General features: G+C 42.6%; 1 long non-coding RNA gene and 1 other non-coding gene across 2 annotated transcripts in view; one reads left to right on the top strand and one right to left on the bottom strand.

Annotated features, from left to right (window-relative positions):
• Nucleotides 1-5,268: 5,268 nt before the first annotated feature.
• Nucleotides 5,269-5,345, bottom strand: Trnaq-cug. The gene is given in 2 exon segments: nt 5,269-5,304; nt 5,310-5,345. It is a non-coding gene; the product is annotated as a tRNA-Gln (tRNA).
• A 583-nt stretch (nt 5,346-5,928) lies between these two features.
• The window catches only part of LOC109471606, a 1,753-nt gene continuing 261 nt past the window's right edge, over nt 5,929-7,420 (top strand). The window contains exons 1-3 of the long non-coding RNA XR_002140310.1: nt 5,929-6,405; nt 6,914-7,012; nt 7,212-7,385. This is a non-coding gene — a long non-coding RNA (uncharacterized LOC109471606). The remainder of the gene's footprint in view (nt 6,406-6,913; nt 7,013-7,211; nt 7,386-7,420) is intronic.

Here is a 7,420-nt window from a genome sequence, read left to right as displayed (position 1 = left end):
AAATCAAGAGAGGATGTAGGACTCGGGAGCTATAATAGGTTTGGTAACCAGGCTAGAACCGTCCATTGCTGTGGTGCCAACTTAAAAGAGAGAATCTCCCCTTCAGTCACACTCATTGACAGCTAGGAGCATACTTAGCTGTTCTTGATCTGTTGCATACAGTGTGAGTATAACAGTCCACATGGTTGTTTTGTTTGCCCTGTTCTATCTGAATAAAAATCATTGTCAATTACTGTTTTTAATGTTATATAACATTGTTAATATAACAATATATGGGGGTCTTACGAGGCTATCTCAAAAACTCACCCACCGTAGGGTACAATTTGCAGGACATTGCTATCGAGCTAAGCAGTAAAATCGTTTCTCTGGAAGCCAAAAGATCGAGTACACTGTAGAAGTCTGACTTTTACGGACACCTTAACTAGAGACAGTTCAGTTCATCCTTCAGGTGACACCTGTCACGCATAACTATAGACACTAGGGCCGTGTTTAAGTGGAATCACCCAAACCGCGATTCGGGTAACTCACATTCCTCACATCTGGTCCACGTGCCACACACTCCTGTGAAACCGCGTCTGTGAAACCGTGTCCGAACACAATACGCTTGAGCTACATTTATTGCTGTTTGATGAAAACACGCAAGGTAGCGTGTTATTAATATCAGAGGTCAACGACCTGCTTGCTGATGCCCCCCTCCCAGCGTATCTCGGCCGAATGCCGACGTGGTCCCGCCAGAGGCGGTGAAGCTCGCCCTAGAACGGACACATTATTTGACCATTACTGCCACGTAAAAGTTGGTACTGCATATAAATAAAGAAATATCACCCCGTAATCCATGACCAGGCGAAGTCACATACAAATCACATTGCGTTCAGACGCAAATCGCGATGCGGGGAAACCGATTCGAAACCACCTCTAGAAGTGGCTTGGGATCGAGGCGCTTTCAATGTGATTTCGGGGCGTTCACTTGGAGCCACTTGAAACCAACTTCGGGGTAATCTACATGTAAACCGACTTGGGTGATTCCGTTTAGACACGGCCTAAGACAGCTCATGCATGTATGTAGTAATGTTATTGAGGAAGTTCAGAAGAACATATGTTAATTTGTCAAACTGTTGAGGCACCTGTACCTAAAACCCTGTACCAGTAACGTTACCTGTACCTGATGTTTCATTTAGGTACGCAGCCCTAGTGTTACAATGTCAAATCAATTGCACAAAGTATTAACGTTACATGTAGATCACAAACACCAAGTCACACCACTGTATCGGTGAAAAAAACTTTGCAGTGCCATGAAAGCGAACTCCAGTCAGACATTGGGCTTCATACTAATCTCCAAGCAGATCCCGGGTATCAAATTGGCCAGGCAGTATCCATTAGCCAGAGAAGGTCGCCAGCCACCGACGGGTTGGTGGGGGTAGTGACAAAAACAACAACAACAAGAAGCCATAGGTGACAATCCTCCGTGAAGTTTTATACATTTCAACAAAAACAAGCGTCAACGCCAGACCTACTGTAACCTGGTATCCAGTCTGATCGTGGTCGGGGCCGTAAGAGCTCTGGCCCGCCCGCCTCACATAGGTTTCCCGGTGTGTATTTCACGAGAGATTAATTAGCCCTCCTATCGTGTTGGGGGAAACCAAATCCCCAAGCATACTGTCTCTGATTAGCGTAACACTCCTACCGGGACGGTCTGTTGCACTGGGCGAGGGAAGCTCTTAGAGCCCCCGACGACACAACCTGCCTGAACACCCCAATACCCCCAATCACGATCAGACTGGATACCTAGGCTAGACCTACTGTGCAGACATTATAATTAGGCAACGGTTAATACAATGAGGGCGCGTCACAAGCATAAAACATACAAAGAGCTAAATCCATTACTGCTCCCATTGCGTGTAAAGATACTGTGCTTCAAGTTCGAAGTTCATTCTAATTACACACACACAATCATTGCATTCACATAAAGATCGGACTATCATGGTCGTGTCTAGTAACAAAGACAGCCCCACCGTCTTAACGTGCCTGTACCTAATTAAGCGCGCCTGGAACAGGCCAAATTCCAGCAACAGTTGCGGTAAGCACCGCGAGTGTTTCTACCGCCGGCCAGATAACCAGGATATCTGCTTACAGTACCTCTGCTACCAGACAACTGCCTAAACCTACGGCCTATTCCACAGGATTGTAAAAGTAGGGATGTTTCTAAAATATGCATTTACTTCAATATCAAAACAGCTACGGTAAAAATAAAAAGACGTGCATCATCCCGGACATAATGCCACACCACATGCGAAATTTCACAGAAATGCGACGTACGGAAGAATGCGTTTTGGCTGCGAACATCTTCCAAAAAACTTGGCATCTCTTAAGCATGGGCAAAAACATCTGGAACCACTTATCAAAACCACCCCGTATCTGCATGAAGTTCCACCCCCCCACTGCTATTCCAAACAACGCGTTTTTCTGGACCATTCCAATTCGCCTCGTAATTGTAGGGGTGCGTCTGCAATATTACATTGACCGCGAAAGCAGCAACGGCAAAAATACACATTCGTGCATCAACACGGGCATGCCCGCAGACGGCGTATAAAATTGCGTGCCGATTACACAAAGAGAACCCAGTGTTTTGACTGCGAACATGAAAAATCAGCCGATCACAACACTCCGTCCGGAGGTCCTGACCTCCTTCACGGAGTAAAAACAGTACAAAACACGCCTTTGTCCTATCAAGGAGGTTAAATACTTGTATTCTAATAACCTCCTTGGTCCTATATTTTCGTTCTACCCATGTATTTGTATATTTACAGGCAGTTTTAGACCTTACGGAAGTCGCACTACTTTTGTTGTGTTAACAAAGTTTTACATATATTTCTGTTAAGTATAGAGCTATTTATTAGAAGTAAAAAACACAATAACACGTTTTATACACTTGCGTTGATGACTTACTAGTACTTATCAAAGTCCAAGCTCTGCATGAAATTTTTGTGAAGGGTTTCTTTGCGATGTCTCCACCATGTATACACCGCCACTACACCGGTACCGAACACTATGAGTACAACACCGCCAGACTTAAGCGGACTGGGCAACTCCGATAGAACGATGTAGTCCAACAGCACTGTGAGCGGTATGGTGAAAGTCTTGATGGTGGCAGTGATCCCCGCCTTTTCCGTCTTCAGGGACAGGTTTGTAGCAAATTGCGAGCCGCAGACACACAGGCACAGTCCGATAACATAACCCACCGTTTGTGCCGACATCGCCCAAATCGGGGTCTCAAACAAGTACGTGAGTCCGAGTAGCACGACCGCTCCTGGCAGGCTGGCGTAGAAGAGCACGGTTAGAACGGAGACCTTCTGTACACCGATAAGCGACCGTGCGATGACCAGACTTGGAGCTTTGCAGAAAGTTGCTGCGAAGGGAGCATAAAGATCGGATCGGAGCGGAGCATAGGTGCTATTTTTTCAGCACCTAGGCTAGATACGTAGATGGAATGCCATCCAATAATGACTGCCCACTCGAGCTCAAGCCGGAACTGACAATTCAGTAAAAGAAAGAGCGGTCCCAACTGAATCAATCTGGCCGAATTAAAAGATATCTACTGGGCAAAACCGACTCCCTCCCTGCCTGTGGTCTCTTCGTTATAGGTTGCTGTCGCCATATGTCCGCGAGTTGGCTGACCTTACCTTGGAAAGCCTGTCACCTGGCCTGAATTTACCAAGGTTGGCAGTTGTTGGGCCGGCAGTACGACTCTTTTCTCGCTATAGGCGGCAGGCGTTCCGCACCGACACTGCATGCCGTCCCTGAATGAGAGGAGAGAGGCCGCTGCTGTGTCTCTTTTCAAGGCCATGCTGAGTCCTGAACACCCCCTGCACGACCTGGTTCCTGCCCATAGACAGTCTGCCACAGGAAGAGCACTGAGGAACGGTCACAACATCACAGTTCCCTATGCAAGAACCAAACGACTGCAGCAGTCTTTCCTGTATTGCGCCATCAGACTTTACAACAACTCACCTTCTGGGTCTTCAATATAAACTGAACCTGACTTGACTGGATGCAATCAGTATGGACATTGTGTATGTTTTAATTACTTTGTATATGTCTTTGTATATATATACCTCATTTAGATGTTCATGTATTGTCTCTCAATTTTTTTTTATATGACAAATGGTACCCAATTCAGGGGGAAGTAGTTATGCTCCCCCGGCTGATGTACATTTGAAATAGTGCAGTAAAGAAATATGAAAATGTGAGGTATAATCAAATCTCCAAGCAGATATTTTGGCCGCCCCCATTAATCATTGGATGCCACGAAAGAATTGGATACTGCCTGGCCAATTTGATACTGACTTGACAAGTTGATACTGTATTGCAGCCACACAAATATCTGCTTGGAGATTGATTAGTTGTAGGCCACAAACACGTATCCATAAAACATATCGTAATCTTCAAGCAGATGCAAATTCAACTTTAGTCGCTTGCCATTACATGTAGCTAGTGAAAAGGTTGCCTGTTAAAGTAGCAAAAGTAGACAGCACACTACGTGTCAACTTTGGATTTGGTTTATTTTTCATTTTCAATAAATGCAAATTTACAAACTGCCAAACTTGTCCAGAACAAGACAAAAAAAGCTGACAAAACTCTTCTTGATCTTGCCAATGAAAGAAAATGTATTCACACAAAGTTGCAAGAGAATTGAACAATGTCAAATACTCAAAGATTGTCCGAACTGTACAGTGCAGTTACTGTACATACAACCAATGGTCCAAAACATTGTAATATATATACATTGTACATTGAAGTCTATAGCCAATGATCAAATATATTTACTACAAGACACTGTGCCGAAAAGGACACTAACAGAATTCTACAGTATTACAAACACTTGGTGCTTCGCTGCATCTTTTCTGTCTGAGCAGTTTTGTTTATCAAAACACCCGCAAAACACCTTTCAACTTAAAGCCGACCCCAAAACCTTTACCATATTAACAGGAGTCTTCTATGCATTATATTATATTTATAGTACATGTACAGTCCTTTGTATTTCTCCTGATTAATACAAGTAGTGAATTTGGACATAAACATGAAACTGTACAATTGTGCAGCTTTTTTTTTGTATTTCTGGTTGGATTGTATTACACATACATTTTTGTTTAGGTGAATTTGGCATTTACAAATAGTAAAAAATAATAGTTCTTTATGAAATTAGGTTCCAGAATAGACTATACAAGACTTACTTGTACAATGTACAATTTAAGAAGATCACATACAGCACGTGTCTGCCAGGATTCGAACCTGGGACCACTGGGATCACATCAGTGCACAGCGTGCTACCACTACACCACAGACACAGCACTACATAGCAATCCTCCTCCTAATGACTACATGTTGAATTTGGCTCTAACGTTATCTTATTTACTTTTTGCAATGGAAAAAGTTATGCTCGAGCAACTTAATAGATTTTGAAAACTGTCAGAGGTTTGAACAGCTTCTGTCAGTGACTCACAGAATCTGTAGTTGAACAAATAGTTATCCAAAAAATTATGAATTGATACCGTTTTTACATGAGACAAATTCTAGACAGTCCTAGGAAACAAACATTTAGACAATACTTTTTGCTTATAAATCAAGATGAATTATTAATAATATTTTGACTATGTATGTTGACTGTTTGTTTTAATCAAGTGTGTTTATATGAACTGACAGAAAACTAATTTTTCTTACTTTTTGAAGATTTAAAGTTTAGCAGAATTAAAGAAATCTAATTTCTGCATTTGCACTCCTCCCTACCTGCTCTTATCCTTGTTATATTGTATAGGCCACACCAAGTAAATTTTATGGATGACGTCCGCGCGCGCATTGATTTTGGCCTGTTCCTAGAAAACAAAACAAGAAATTCCGCTTCCTGTAACTTGGGCCAAAGAGTCACGACAGTGCTGCAAATCGTCAGATTGACGTGAAACCCGTAACGCGAAATGGGTAAAGAGCACATGTGCCGCAAAATGATGGTGTACGTGCGCACAAGAGTCCGCGCGCCACAGTTCAAAGAAGCAAGATGGTGGGCTCACCACCCTTGGTCGCTAATATGTGAGACCATGTGAGCGTTCAGGTTGTGAAAGCGTGCGGAAACATTGTTGTTGACTGGTACGCGCTCGATGTAGGCCAGGGAGAGCTAACTTTTGCGCAACTGTACGAGGGACTTGTAGCGGCGAGTGAGTTTCGACCATACAATTTCAAGCAAGTTTTGTCAAGATCAGCCACACTACAGTGCAAATATTCTTCTGCAAATGACGAGAAGGTCGGGAGAGGCATTGAGGTTTACTCCGGCAGTTCGGGTGTTTCATCCGTATGGTGATCGACAAGACAGCTGCTACGACTGAAGCTGTTCCTAGGCCTAAGACTGCTTTTGAGGTATGACAAGTCTGTTTTAAATCGAGTACCTTGTACGGAAAAAACACGGGTGAAATATTCCTAGAAGGGGAGTATAAAATAAATGCATACATGTATGAAGGCTCCTTGCATGTATTTTGGATAATTATGACCGTTTATTTGTTTCTGGTTATTTATACTTGATGTTGGCAAAATACATGTATGTGTTTTTTTATTCTTAAATTTTTGGTCCACATTTGGCACGTAAATTGCTAATTTTCAGTCGGATTTGTAAGGTATTTTGGCATCTATAGCTGTCAACAAACTACGCATTCAAGCTCAAAGCTCTTTTTTAAGTACTATTTTGGGGGGGGGGAGTTTTTAGTCTAAATTTTCTTAAGAATTCTTTTTCCCCCTATCATTTTAGCTTTGATATCCAATTTAGTAACGTTGTCTGCTCTTCCATTTCTTTGATTGCATTAAGACTCATTGTGAACTAGGAACAGAAGGTTCACTTTTCTTTTCACATGTACATTGTACATGTATACAGGTATGATGAAAGCATCAGGAGAACAAGGTCAGCAAGAGTGGATGTTTCCAGCCTATGCTGGGACTGGGAGCACACAACAATGTAGCAATAACAACACAGGTGAGTAGTGAGGTACATTTGATATGGATTGTTGCAGAATATACCCTTTAAATTTAAGGCACTTTGGGGACAGTAAAGATGTACATTTAACTACAACATATAACCTAAGCCTTTATGTTGAAAAAAAAAAAATTTTCTGAAGAGTTGGATTTTAGCACAATTGACTATTGTTCCATAATTTTCCACCTGTTTCATGTAGTGCAGTGACATGCACTTCACCAGTAGCACAGTACTACTATTCAGCCAGACTGAAGTCAGGGGTGATGAAGACGATGCTGCCTTTGGTGTGCTGGAACTGTGGTGAGGAGGAAACGCTGCCCATACTGGCAGAGAAGACTCAGCTGCATACCAGACAATAAACCCTGTTTGTCAGGTAGGCATACATTTGTTACCTACATAAAATACATT

This window comes from Branchiostoma belcheri, unplaced genomic scaffold (genome assembly GCF_001625305.1).
Source record: "Branchiostoma belcheri isolate BF01 breed outbred unplaced genomic scaffold, Haploidv18h27 scaffold25, whole genome shotgun sequence".
NCBI classification, from domain to species: Eukaryota; Metazoa; Chordata; class Leptocardii; order Amphioxiformes; family Branchiostomatidae; genus Branchiostoma; species Branchiostoma belcheri.
This window is presented reverse-complemented; position numbering and strand designations above follow the sequence as displayed.